The sequence below is a fragment of the Schistocerca serialis genome, chromosome 6 (assembly GCF_023864345.2).
Source record: "Schistocerca serialis cubense isolate TAMUIC-IGC-003099 chromosome 6, iqSchSeri2.2, whole genome shotgun sequence".
In the NCBI taxonomy this organism is placed as follows: domain Eukaryota; kingdom Metazoa; phylum Arthropoda; class Insecta; order Orthoptera; family Acrididae; genus Schistocerca; species Schistocerca serialis.
Genome location: NC_064643.1, coordinates 254279011 through 254294802, shown reverse-complemented (window position 1 = coordinate 254294802; position 15792 = coordinate 254279011).

Genomic DNA, 15792 nt, shown 5'->3' with positions numbered 1-15792 from the left:
CAAGCAGCCAAAGTAGGACTACAAATATCCTATGAAAAAACAAAGTTTATGACAAACTTCTGTGATGCTCCTCAAAATATTGCAGTTGACAACAACACAATACACAAAACAGATTCCTTTAAATACCTAGGAGAGTGGATTACATACAACGCCAAAGAAAAGATAGCTATAGAAACTAGAGTGCACAAAATGGAAAGAGTGTTTCACATGACCAAAAACGTTTATAATAAAAAATCCTTGTCCTGGAACACGAAATTAAGACACTACCAAACAGTGGCCAGACCTGAAGCTCTCTATGCGGCAGAAACACTTAAACTAACAAGAAATGGAGATCTTGAGAAACTAGAGAAGGTCGAAAGAAGAATTTTAAGGAAAATACTGGGAGCTAAAAGAAACGATAATGCTGAATACAGGTTAAGACCAAACAGAGAGCTATATCTGAAAACGGAGAAACTAACTGATGTAATGAGGAAGAGGAGACTACAGTTTTTTGGACATATATTCAGAATGGACAACAACAGACTAACCAAGCGGATATTCACATTACTCAATAGCTACAAATCCAAGCCAGCATGGTTCATAGAGACTGAAAAGGACATTGAAAATGCTGGAGTTACAATAGACACAATAGAAAACAGAACACACTTCAGAAAGGCAGTTCAAATGGCAGAATTTCAGGAGAGAAAGAAAATAACTAGACGAAAGTGGACTCAAGAAGAAAGGGAACAACACTCTAAAAGGATGAAGGAAATTTGGAAACTGAAGAAATCTAATACAATGAAGAGTAGCCAAAGTTGATTCATCGTACCCCCCAAATGGGTTATTCGAAAGAGAAAAAAAAATATATTCAATATTAAATCGCGTTCTAATACGTATAACTACTATTACAGGAACAGTTGCCACAAAGACTAAGTCAACTAGAGGAAGTGGACGTCCTCAAGGTCAGCGTGGACAACAAAATGCCCATGGTTCTGGACTACTTCAGTTTCCTTCAGGTAGCGATATTGTAGCACCCGATGGAACAACCTGGAAAGTTGGAGTAATAGGTGACTGTTCAGTAGGAAGATATGGACAACAGAATGTTTTCAAAGATAAGACAGGACCATCTCCGCCTGCAAAACGAAACGTGAATGAGACCTGTTATAGTGCATGGCATCTAATAATAACGGGCAAAATTTTGAAACATATTGTAAAATGTACAGAAACTGAAGCACGTAGCGTACTGAGCTCAGATGAGTGGACTATAAAAATTGAAGAACTGGAAGCTTTTATAGCTATATTGTAGGTCCGTGGTGCTATTGGAGCTAAGTGTTTAGAACTAGACACATTGTGGTCAGTGAAGTGGGGAAATAATTTTGTGAAATCAACAATGGCTCGTGACGGATTCAGAGAGGTAATGCGTTATCTCAGATTTGACATTAGATCCACAAGATCAAAACAACTAAGAGAAGACAAATTTGCTTTGGTATCAGAAATCTGGAATGAGTTCATTACGAATGCACAGTCTAGCTACATACCGGGTCCATATATAACAATTCACGAACAGCTTTTTCCTTCAAAGCGCCGTTGCAGACTCACGCAGTTTATGGCCTCAAAACTGGACAAATACGGGCAAAAGTATTGGATGGCGGTAGATAAAGACTCAAAATATATTGTGAATGCTATCCCTTATCTAGGGAAGGATGACACTAGGCGGAGTGATGAGCGTCTTGGTGACATTGTTGTAAAAAAATTGATGCAACCTTACCTCAACAAAGGAATAAATGTCACATGTGACAATTTTTTCACCTCCTTAGCGCTCTCTGAGACACTGAAAGCTAGTTCTACGAGGCTTATGGGCACAATAAATCGGTCTCGCAGGGAAATACCAGTGTGTATCAAGAAGGCAAGAGAACAGTATTACAGCACAGTATTGTTGAAAAAAGATGATACCACACTGACTGTTTATCAGGGTAAGAGCAACAAGAATGTCCTGATTCTGAGCACTATGCATCCTTATGTGACGATTGAAGATGGTATAAAAAAGAAGCCAGATAGAGTTACGTTTTATAACTGCTCTAAATATGGAGTGGACGTGGTCGACCAAATGGCTCGCAAATACTCTGTCAAAGCACCATCGAAACGTTGGCCTGTTCACACATTTTACAACTTGCTGGATTTGGCTGGGATAAATGCGTGGGTATTGTTCAATTCTCTAAATGATAAAAAATTGAAACGCAGGAATTTCATCCTGCAGCTGAGGGAGGAGCTTGCTGAGAAGTACGCATCGACTAGAAAGACTAGCGTCCCTGTCAGACCTGAAGATATTCCTGACAGACAAAAAAAGCGAACACGTTGCCTTGTAAAGTCTAATTGGGAAGGAAACAAATCATTTGTAAAGTGTCACATCCGCAAGAAAACTGTGTGCAACAAATGTACATCAAAAGACTATTACTAGTGTTCATTATGTAACGGTAGCTAGTAAAAACACTCAGCAAATACATGTAAGTTTTAAAATATAAAATTATAATTTATGTAAACCTAGTTTATTTTTGTTAATTTCATTCTAAATTTCCTAATGCTTCTAACAATAGATTCATTGGCAGTAACAATAACCCATTGGCATAGGGGAAATAAAGGAAAAGATCGAGGGTCATTAGTGACCCAGCAGCGGTTCTAGGTATGTCCAAATATCAGCGGTTCTAGTGTTAAGGAATCAATACAGCGCATTACGTAACCGTTGTACTGATTTTTTAAATGTTTTTGGCATAAGATTGGCTGAGTGCCGTTAAACATAATCAGAAACAATAAAGTGCTACTTGTACAGAAAACGTTTGTATATATTTGCGTCAACGTGTTCGGGTATCTTTACAAAGACGTCCTATTTTCGATTACTGAAGGGACTCTGTCACAAAAAAAAAGAAAATACTGTGGCACACACAGCGATTGACTAACATCTGTTTTTGAAACATCCTGGGGCCGCTGTGGCAGAGCGGTTCTAGGCGCTTCAGTCCGGAACCGCGCTGCTGCTATAGTCGCAGGTTCGAATCCTGCCTCGGGCATGTATGTGTGAGATGTCCTTTACGTTTAAGTAGTTCTAAGTCTAGGAGACTGATGTCCTCAGATATTAAGGCCCTTAGTGCTTAGAGCCATTCGAAACATCCTGGCAACTTAAAACTGTGTGTCAGTCACTCAGTTTGCAGGAGAACTTCTGTGAAGTTTGGAAGGTGGGCTAGAAGTTCTGGCGCTAATAAAGCTGGGAAGGAAAGCCGTGATTCGTGTCTGGATAATTTAGTCGAGTAGGCCGTTGCTAGTGAAAGGCAAAGTTTTTGGTTTGAGTCCCTATTTTCCGTTAGGTATTCAGATACCGCTGCTTCATTTACTTCCTATGGTAGAACTAATATATAGGGTCTGTATAAGGTCTGACAGTCAGGTTTAAAGTGTGGAAACCTATCTTTGAAGGTGATTGTCCATCCCGGAAATCACGAGAACTCTTCGGGGACTGGGTGACTGTGTTGGCCTCATCATTACATCATCATCATCATCATCATCACTCGTGACAGTGGCCAGACTGGACTCTGTAAAAAAATTGGATTTTGAAAAAAATTGGAACTTTATAGGGGCTCTGATTACTGAACAGTTGGGCGCCCCACAAGCCAAACGTCATAATCATGATCACGTGAAATCTTAGCTACCCTGCACATACATTATCTTATCAGAAGTATCGGACATATAGTATTGGCCATTAAATTTGGTTGCGTGCGCTCTTCGTCTTTATGATGGTTTGAACAGTCCTGCGGACACTTTTAATGATGCGTCTGAATATCTGTGGAGAAATGGCAGTCCATTCATCATCAAGAATTGAAACCAGATAAGGTAATGGTGTTGAACGTAGGGGTAGAAACGAACGTTCTAACTCGTACCAAAAGTTTTCCATTTGGTTCCGGTTAGGTGCCAAGGGCAGGCAACCTATTCCAGGAATTTTTTTTCCACAAAGCACTGCCTCACATATGCTGTTGTATGACGCAGGGCATTGTTGTATTGTTGTGGTGTTACAAAGAATCATCGTCTATGGACTGTTCCTCCACTATACACAGTAAACAATACTGTAAAAAGTGTTCATATCGTTGCACATTTAGCGTTTCTTAAACGCAGAAAGGAGACCACAACGTAACCACAAAATACGCCATCACATCTTAACACTTCCTCCATACGTCTCTGCTGCTATGAATATTCACAGCCGTTTCCGCTACATATATGAATCTGCCTGTAGACTTCGAAGGGGAATGTATTCTAACAGCGGCCTGCGACGGTATAGTCGCCACAGCTAGCTTGCCTGTATGGAAGGAGAAGAAGGCGTTCTGCATCTGTCTATTCGGTTTGGCTGCTGTGGAGTGTAGTTTTATTTTGGCTCGTGCGTGATGTAATGTGCTAAAGAGTATGGCTGCATCGACATGTACTGGCTAGGGCACCGCATAGCAACCGGATTTTTGTATTTTTTGTTATATTTACGATACGACAAGTTCAAACTTCAAATATTAATGATCAAAAGTGATTCGAAGCAACTCTCAAAGATTCTCGAGAAAATAGACTTTGAAGTCTCCCGACCGCATTTAATATGTCGAAGCAACGTTAAATATATCTCTACAAGTCGTGTGGCTGTGTAGTAGAATGCCCACCCACCACGTGTGTCGCACGGATTCGATTCCTTGCCCCGGCAGAGTTTTAAGCAAAGGTGCTTTATCCATGAATTTCCATAATGCGTAAAATAAGTAAGGATGAAAAAGAATGTACAGGGTGGTCCAAAAGTCCGGAAACACTCCCATAAAATTCAAATGGAGTAGCAAACAAAGAAATAGAGTCCCTACACACGAGGATCGGGAAGGGGCAAACTTTATAGGCTATGCCACCAACATGGCGGCCATCTTGAAAGCCGCCATATTGAATTCAACTTCAAAATTTCAAATGGGAATGTGATCATGTGACATATCAAACAGATAGAGAATTTCACCAGAAAAACAATGCCGTTGTTATTTTAAACATAGCTTTATTCATTCTCGGGTTATAGCCAGTTACATGTGGCAGTGGTGGGACGCTCGGCAGCATGTGTGTAATGTGCCGAAGAAACATTACGCCGATGTTACACAGTCCTGAGAGACCACCAACAGTCATAGGGATGGCTCGATATGTTGTCAAATGGTTCAAATGGCTCTGAGCACTATGGGACTCAACTGCTGTGGTCATAAGTCCCCTAGAACTTAGAAGTACTTAAACCTAACTAACCTAAGGACAGCACACAACACCCAGCCATCACGAGGCAGAGAAAATCCCTGACCCCTCCGGGAATCGAACCCGGGAACCCGGGCGTGGGAAGCGAGAACGCTACCGCAAGGCCACGAGATGCGGGCAATATGTTGTCCATTATGTTGTATTGTTAATGCTATCCTCCGAACCGAGTCCTGATGAACTTTGTTTGACCAACACATCTGGCTGAATTTGACCACACGCATCAACAATGCGCTGCTTTAGATGATGTAAATCCCGTATTTGCACAGAATAAACCAGTGCTTTCACATGACCCCAAAGATAAAAATCCAAAGGAGTCAAATCCGGTTAACGCAGTGGGCACTCCAGCACTCCACAGCACCCTTACGACCAATCCGCTTCTGAGGGAACTGCACCTCCAGGTATGCTCGCATATTGTGCCCATAATGTGGTGGGGCTACATCATGCTGGAAGATGTCGGAAATGTCCCGTCCTCCGTTAACAACGAGGAGAACACTTCTTCATCCAATAACCTCAGATAACCATTTGCTGTTAACGTACCATCAATAAAAAAGGTCCAACGACTTTGGTACCCCGTGTGGGGCGGCGGATGTATAAGTTTGTAATATACAGTAAATCTATTGCTGGATAAACGCTTGCGTGTTGAATTAGTTCTAGCTTTTTGAATGTTGTTAATGCTGTCTTTTGCCGTTCTCAACACTGGCTCTCTATTTACTCCGTGGCCCCCAGAAAGTGATTTAATAAAACTTGGAGCCAGTAAATAGATATCCTAGTGCCCACTTTACCTGAGAATGTTCTTACAGCTGCAGCTTATAGCTCTGAGGAATTAGGAGATTGTCCGGGATTTCTAATCAAAAACGGTTTTCCAAAATATTTGAGTATATTCTGAAATTCACTGATAAAAACCACAAGTATCCCTACAACCTAACTAACAGAGCAGTTCAGAGTCTAATGCGCTGATGCAACTATAAATGTCCGAATTAAATGTTAAAAAGAATGCTCGCCAAAATTTGATGAAAATATTTCATCAAACACCACGCTAAATTTTTGGTAGAATGTCTGTCCCGCGACGGCACGTGAAAATACGACAATACGCAAACTGAAGCTAGTTAATGAAAATCATTCCAGAATTAACACTTCACATGAAATGTTCTCATGGTTCCGCGTATCTCTAGTAACTTAATACGGCACCCGAGGCTGTTCGTAGCAGATACACTGATGCGACGTGACTACCGACACAGATGGCGTGTCATTCAGCGTTTGGAGAGAACTGGGGCCTTGCTTCCTCGCGCAGTGTTCTTATATATAAAGCCGCGGTGCGGACGGCTGAGGGATCGCCTGATCAAATCCGCTCTCCCGACTAGCCGCTGGGCTAGTAACGCACCACTACAAGTTACATAATAATTTATAGCTTCTTTGGCTGATGGCCGAAGAAACTCTTAATTTAAACGTGCATTCAGCACGCGGGTAAGTATTGATAATAAAATTTTGACGTGGCTAAGTTAAATACTTTAGGCGAGAGAATTAATTTAATTGCCCTGCACGCACTAGATGAGCTCTGAACTGGCCCTGTTGAGATCCGCTATCGCTATAATTTTATAGGTATTAAAAAGAAACTTTACACATTTTCATAATCATAGCGGACCTCCAACCTATTTAAATCTAAACATTCTAGCCTTATTTACTAGCCTACTTAATCTATCTTGCTTCCTTCAGTTTTGAGACGAAAACCAGAAAATCATGAATTTCCACTAAAGTCTTAATTTGTGAAATCCAAAGTACTGTTTTTATTAAATCATTATGAAAGATGAATCTAAATATAAATTTTGAAGTCTCTAGCTCTTTTCTGTTGCGCCAATGATTTTTCCAGAAAAACGTCCAAATCTCGGAAATGGCTGAAGTTATCAAACTGATATTTAACACACATTAATTTAGTATTATTTCTGACATGCTAGAAAAGTTTTAGTTCATGTGCTTGATTTTTAAGGTATTGCGCAACATTTATGACGTCAGAGCTAGTTACAGCAGACTGGCTGGCACACAATGGAAACTGATGTGAATTTACTACAGCGTGAGTAGGCTGCTTCCCTACATCACCCTCTACTTAAATTTTTTTGTTTATGAATGTTAATGAATGAAAAAAAAATTTAATTACAAAAAGGGAAGCAAGAGTACAGTTTAACTCCCTATGAAAAATCAAAATTGAAATATAAACCTGTAGAAACATTAAAGAAAACTTATTACCTACATTAATTATTTAAATTGTAGGCATGTTCACTGCCTTGTAAACAATGTCATTACTCAAAATTTTAAGCAAAGTCAACGAAATATTTAGGCATACATATTGCCTTAGACAAACCAACACATAAAAATTGAAAAATTATGAAAATCTTAGATCCATTAAATACATTTTTACATAAACAAATTCAAAGAAAATAACATGATACATAAACAGATGAATATCTCTTAGCAGTCTTTTCTAAACCTGAAAGAAAAGTTCACAAATAATCTTTACACACGTGGTTGTAGCCGCTTTGGCTGGCGTCCTACACTTCCATTCACAAGGGTAGAGGAGGGGAAGTTGCTATGGTGTGCGTCCTTCACGTTCTCTCTAAATTACATGGGGGAAAGGGGAGGGGTCACTGTGAGTTGTGTCCAAGTCACTCCACGCTTTCACACAGCTACCAGGCTGCCATTATCTGGTTTGTCCTGTAGAACAAACAAAAAGAGTGCCTCAGACTCTGTTCACTTAATATCTATGGGTGGGTCACAATGAAATGGGGATATATACATTTTCTCTTCCACATTTTTCTGGAACAAAGTTAACAGAACCTTTTCAATTTTACTCTCATGGTTACTTAACTGTCATAAAATCGGTAAACAAATGGCTCAAAACGCCGTTAGTCACTTACTAGAGAAAATTTTATGCTCAAGGCATATAATCATAAATCCTATTTAATCTGAATTTATTAGTTCTGGGCCGGAACACTGAACCAATGCTCGGTACATTCCTGATACATTTGTATTTTAAGCACTTAACTGACTCATCTTTGATTACCTTATTCTTAGAGATAGTATGAGTATGATTAGTGGTTGTTTTCTCAGCTTCTTTGTACATGTGAGTAACTTTTGGTAACAGTACAATTGTGAGTGTTCAAAACACACTACGTTTAGTTGACTACAAAATCCACTTATTGGTCCTCTGCTGTTGCCAGTTCCACATCTGCAATTAGGTACTTACTTACTTTGAAGTGTATTTATGCGGAGCTAAAATAATGTTTTACGTCTGTCATTATGTACTTACTTACTTTGCTAGTGTATGAACTTATTTAACACTCACTCTATTAATATTTAAAGCATAGGATAGCACATTTATTTCATATTCTTAGTGTATTGCAGCTGATCAGTTTGCTCACGTAGCAATCCATTTCCACTCGATCGGACGCTGAAACCTCAGGTAGTCTCTCTCGGACCTACCACTAAAGTGCATCTAGTAATTATGGACGAGCGTAATGCTAAATTCCTTAAACCTATAGGACACCATGAGCTGCTCTGTCTCATCTAACATAAGGGTACCTATGGTCGCATTCACGCCTCCAACTCATAACCTCAATACGTGTAGGTGTATCCTGTCACACACTACACTAAAATAATGGCCAGCTCCAACCTTATAAATACTTCAGGGACGTGTCCTTCACGTCTCAACCACAAACACTGCTCAATTCCATTACACTGCCTTTCCTTGCTATACCAGGTGAGTTTATCCTTACAACTTATCTGCATATTTTTCATACCACTAAGCAATCTCTTTTATTATTAATTAGTTAGCTCTACAGCCTACACTAGGTTTCACTACCACTTCAGATACTGCTTGTACATGAATTCATATATCCTTTTTAAATTACTGTTGGTGGACCATTTCCAATAAAACAACACTTTGTACTTATTATATTACCAGGGTAATATACATAATTGTTACTCAAATACATTTATATCTTAATTACGTCATACTTCTCTATTGTTTGTCACTATTAGGTTTGTCACATTAGGTATTTTTTTTTTCACTAATCGGTAAATAGAATGGTTACATAACTCATGGCTTGTTAGCCATGACGGAAATTTTTCATGTCTGGAAAGAAGAGGTCGAAATTTTTGAGGACAGGAAAGATGAAGAATGAGTGAGACCTGAAAGGGAAAGAAGATCTCACACAGCTGGGACTGCACAGCTGCCACACTGTGTAGAGGTTAAAGAACAACCTCCTCCCTACAGCATTCATTGGTTTAATGCTGTAAAGAAGAGTTAGAAATTTTAAGTGAATAGGAAAGATGAAAAGTGAGTGAGACCTGAAATGGAAAGAAGATCTCACACAGCTGGGACTGCACAGCTGCCACACTGTGTAGAGGTTACAGAACAACCTCCTCCCTACAGCATTCATTGGTTTAATGCTGGCTTGGTTATCATAACGGAAAATTTTGTGTTGGAAAGAAGACGTCGAAATTTTTGTAGATAGGAAAGATGAAGAGTGAGTGAGACCTGAAAGGGAAAGAAGATCTCACACAGCTGGGACTGCACAGCTGCCACACTGTGTGGAGGTTAAAGAACAACCTCCTCCCTACAGCATTCATTAGCTTAATGCTGGCTTGATAGTCATAACGGAAAATTTTAGTATTTGGAAAGAAAAAGTCGAAATTTTTGAGGACAGGAAAGAGGAAGAATGAGTGAGATCTGAAATGGGAAAGAAGATCTCACACAGCTGGGACTGCACAGCTGCCACACTGTGTAGAGGTTACAGAACAACCTCCTCCCTACAGCATTCGTTAGCTTTATATTGACGTGATAATCATACCGGAAAATTTTGTGTTTTGGAAGAAGATGTCGAAATTTTTGGGGATAGGAAAGATGAAGATTGAGTGAGACCTGAAAGGGAAAGAAGATCTCACACAGCTGGGACTGCACAGCTGCCACACTGTGTGGAGGTTAAAGAACAACCTCCTCCCTACAGCATTCATTGGTTTAATGCTGTAAAGAAGAGTTAGAAATTTTAAGTGAATAGGAAAGATGAAAAGTGAGTGAGACCTGAAATGGAAAGAAGATCTCACACAGCTGGGACTGCACAGCTGCCACACTGTGTAGAGGTTACAGAACAACCTCCTCCCTACAGCATTCATTGGTTTAATGCTGGCTTGATTATCATAACGGAAAATTTTGTGTTGGAAAGAAGACGTCGAAATTTTTGTAGATAGGAAAGATGAAGAGTGAGTGAGACCTGAAAGGGAAAGAAGATCTCACACAGCTGGGACTGCACAGCTGCCACACTGTGTGGAGGTTAAAGAACAACCTCCTCCCTACAGCATTCATTGGTTTATTATTGACGTGATAATCATACCGGAAAATTTTGTGTTGGAAAGTAGAGGTCGAAATTTTTGGGGATAGGAAAGATGAAGATTGAGTGAGACCTGAAAGGGAAAGAAGATCTCACACAGCTGGGACTGCACAGCTGCCACACTGTGTGGAGGTTAAAGAACAACCTCCTCCCTACAGCATTCATTGGCTACCTATGAATCTGCCACGTCGATCTGAAAATACTTTATGATGCCTTTTTAGAACCTGTCTCAGTTCTTCCTTTTGATTGCCTGAAATCCTATCGATTTCCTGCAATTTAGTTTCTATTTTGTCTAAAATAATTGCTTCTTCTTCTTCTTCTGTATTCAGCTTATTGTTATTAAGATTAACACCTTCGTCCCAATACCTCCTATTTTTCAGAACTCGTATAGGCAGCTCCCAAGTTTCATGATCAGTTACTACATGTTTATCACTAAAAGGTACTATAATTACTCCGGTTATTGGCAAGACCATTTTTAACTGGCTTCTTTCAAAGTCAACAACACTCTGATATTTTGACAAGAAATCTATGCCAATTAAAACCTCAATACTGAGATTGTTTACAATTAAACATGGATGATCAATTAAATTACCATTAATGTTAAAGGGTAGTAAAGCTTCTTGCTTTACCGTTTTTGACACCTTGCCAGTAGCACCAATTATTCTTAGTCCTGATACCCTCATTACAGTAAGTTTGTCTTTACCAGGTAATGCATCAAAGAAGGACTGACATATTGCACTCACCTCACTTCCACTGTCTAAGAGACAACGTACATTGATACCCAACATATTCACTATTATTATAGGGTGGCTTATTCTAGGTTGTACAGGTGGTTCCTCAAATTCATCTAATAGTTCCTTTTGGATTTGTCTCCAACTAAAGTGATCAACATCTGTCTTCATTACATTTAGGTCACAGTGTGTAGGGGTTTCCTGAATTACATTTTCAGCTGCCTTTTCCAGTCGGTCTATTAATTTTAAATCGAAACACCGCACGACTTCATTACATTTAGTTTGCTGAACATGACCCAAATTACTGTAGTCTGAGCGATTCTGCGCCTCCAGACCGGGCATAATACTAGTTACAGCTAAACCACTTTCACCATTATCGTCGGTTTCCTTCTCAAGTGACAACTGGTCACAGCTACTGGGTTCATCGACCCTCAACAGCCTATCCTCTACATTTTCACTTATCTCCTGTCCTAAATCTATTAGTACATTATCAACATCCTGCACAGGCACTTTAGATAAGAGCACATCATCCTCATCGTAAATATAAGCATGAATTTCTTCTGCTTCTTCACCTGTCAATTCAGTATTTTGTAGCTCATCCCTACTGTTACACTGCTGCGCCTTCTCTTTCTCTTCCCACTTAGAAAGCGTTTCTAACACGGTATCTATCAAATACTGTGAGTGATCTAATATTTCTGTTGTATCCTTAGGTGCTACCGACATTTCATCCATCTGTTCAGTTTGAGTATTCTGATCTGTCTTACCCATTCCCTTAACTACTGGCTTAGGAAAAGTAACCGCCTGGTGAGCGCCAGTGTCCTCATAGACGGGAACTAGTTTTCCTGCCTCGGCATACTACTGTTTCCTTTAGTTTCATTATAGTTAGCTGGCATAGCCTTACTTTCCGTACTGTTGTTTACATGCATATTTCTGTTTGGAACAAAATAATTATCCCTTGGACGCCATTGTTGGTTCTGATAATTATTTCCCCAATTCCTACCTCTCTTAGGATTACGAACACCTACTGTTCTGATGTTTACATTGCCATTTTGGTCGTTCCTAAAATTACTACTATTATTGGTATTGGCATTTCTGTTATTACGTGCTTGCTCCTCATTGGCAGCAACACGTTCTACACGTTCCAAATATTCAATGAAACGATCCAGATTGTCTCTAGGGGCTGATATAATTCTAGTTTGCCAGTACCATGGCAGTTTGGCTTCCAGACCTAGTATAATCATTTCTGGTTTTAGCTTTTCCGCCAAATGTGACAAACGTGAAATCCATGACCTAGCAAACTCTTTAATAGATTCCTTGCCTGCATTGAAGCGTTTCCCACTCCAAAATTCTCTCAACACTTCATTTTGCTTATTGCTAGACCAATACTCATTAATAAAAGCTGTTTTAAATTCCGCTAATGTTTTACATTTTAACATAACATCAGCTGACCAACGCATGGCGTCACCTGCTAAATGACTTCTAACAAACGAGATTTTCTCTCGTTCAGACCAAGTTGGTGGAATCACATCTTCAAAATCGTTCCAGAAATCTAGCGGGTGGATATTTTTATCTGGATCGAACCGCAAGAACTGCCGACACCCGATAAAAGCGGCGTTTGCAGCTACAACTTGTAGTACATTACCATTACCAGAAGTTACTGAAGCTACTTTACTCTCAATGTTAGCAATGTTAGTACTTATATTTTCTACTTTCATTTCAACATTATCTACTCTTTGCACAATATGAGTAGTGTCAGTTTTGATTGGTTCTACTTCTGCTTGACATATGTTTACTTTTATATTAACATCTTTAAATCTATCTGAGCACAGTTCAGATTCCGCCTCGATCTTTTCTGTTAACTTGTGCTCCAGCTTCGCATCTTCCATTTGGAAGTCTTTGCGAACCTCAGCAACTTCGGATTTAACTGTTTTATACATTTCAGAAAACTGTTGAGCAACCTTTTTCTTAATATCCTCATGATTGCAATCAATTTTACAATTCAAACTGTCTAGATCCTCTTTCAACTTATTGCAACCAGCCTTGAAGGTATCGTCCATTACCTCCAATCGTTTATTAAAATTAGTTTGACTGGCCACAATCCTGTTATTTACCTCAATTATATCCGATTTTAATTCAGCATTATTGGATTCTAATTTATTGTTCATTGCCTCAATTATATCAGATTTTAAATCAGCTGTCATTTTTGCATTACTGGCAGCTATTGCTTGTAATATAACATTTAAGTCAACAGCCCCAGCATCTTTGGGTTGCTCACTAGCTGGCTTTTTATCATACTCAGGTGACGAAAAACTAGCTCCAACACCAGAATCATCAAAACTAAATGAAACTTCTGATTGATTAGTCATATCTAACTTCTCCTTCTTAAACTCTACCATCTCTGATGACTGTTTCATTTTTAATTCATCAGAGAAACTATCATCCAATAAATTTACCATTTCTACTTTCCGCTTTACTACAGGGGTCTCTATTATTGAATCATTGCCCCTTCCCACACTACTGTCAGGAGACAATACTTCATTTTTCACTTTAACATTACTACTTTCATGCATATTTACACTTGAACCGTTGTCTGGATTTACAGTTCCCTCAACAGACATAGGTTCTAATTTAAGTTTAAACTCAGTTTCTTTTGGCGGTTCCATCGCCGACAGTCTTTTAGTGCAGGTTAGTAAAATTTTTAACAGTTTTTCACTTAACTTAGTTCCTTCTGCACGACGTATGGCGTTGCCGGCGCGGCGTACCAGGATTCCTGATGCGACGTGGCACGTTGAACCGCAGACGGCTCTCCGACGGCTGTTGTGTGTTTGCGTGGCCCGCAATTGCAGGCTCTGCGCCGGCTGCTCCAGGGGACGACTGCGGTGCGGCGAGACTGGCTTCTCGCGATGCCGGCAGCACCGCTAGACTCAGTGCCAGCTCCGTTAATCCAGATGTGTTGTTAATCCAATTGCGTCGTCCACATTCACACGTAACACATTCACTGTTTTATACTCAGTTGCGTGTCGCATTTCACTCGCGAATCCGAATAGTTAAAAATCACTTTCACTTAGTTGATTTCCCGGCCGATGCACCATATGTGGGGCGGCGGATGTATAAGTTTGTAATATATAGTAAATCTATTGCTGGATAAACGCTTGCGTGTTGAATTAGTTCTAGCTTTTTGAATGTTGTTAATGCTGTCTTTTGCCGTTCTCAACACTGGCTCTCTATTTACTCCGTGGCCCCCAGAAAGTGATTTAATAAAACTTGGAGCCAGTAAATAGATATCCTAGTGCCCACTTTACCTGAGAATGTTCTTACAGCTGCAGCTTATAGCTCTGAGGAATTAGGAGATTGTCCGGGATTTCTAATCAAAAACGGTTTTCCAAAATATTTGAGTATATTCTGAAATTCACTGATAAAAACCACAAGTATCCCTACAACCTAACTAACAGAGCAGTTCAGAGTCTAATGCGCTGATGCAACTATAAATGTCCGAATTAAATGTTAAAAAGAATGCTCGCCAAAATTTGATGAAAATATTTCATCAAACGCCACGCTAAATTTTTGGTAGAATGTCTGTCCCGCGACGGCACGTGAAAATACGACAATACGCAAACTGAAGCTAGTTAATGAAAATCATTCCAGAATTAACACTTCACATGAAATGTTCTCATGGTTCCGCGTATCTCTAGTAACTTAATACGGCACCCGAGGCTGTTCGTAGCAGATACACTGATGCGACGCGACTACCGACACAGATGGCGTGTCATTCAGCGTTTGGAGAGAACTGGGGCCTTGCTTCCTCGCGCAGTGTTCTTATATATAAAGCCGCGGTGCGGACGGCTGAGGGATCGCCTGATCAAATCCGCTCTCCCGACTAGCCGCTGGGCTAGTAACGCACCACTACAAGTTACATAATAATTTATAGCTTCTTTGGCTGATGGCCGAAGAAACTCTTAATTTAAACGTGCATTCAGCACGCAGGTAAGTATTGATAATAAAATTTTGACGTGGCTAAGTTAAATACTTTAGGCGAGAGAATTAATTTAATTGCCCTGCACGCACTAGATGAGCTCTGAACTGGCCCTGTTGAGATCCGCTATCGCTATAATTTTATAGGTATTAAAAAGAAACTTTACACATTTTCATAATCATAGCGGACCTCCAACCTATTTAAATCTAAACATCCTAGCCTTATTTACTAGCCTACTTAATCTATCTTGCTTCCTTCAGTTTTGAGACGAAAACCAGAAAATCATGAATTTCCACTAAAGTCTTAATTTGTGAAATCCAAAGTACTGTTTTTATTAAATCATTATGAAAGATGAATCTAAATATAAATTTTGAAGTCTCTAGCTCTTTTCTGTTACGCCAATGATTTTTCCAGAAAAACGTCCAAATCTCGGAAATGG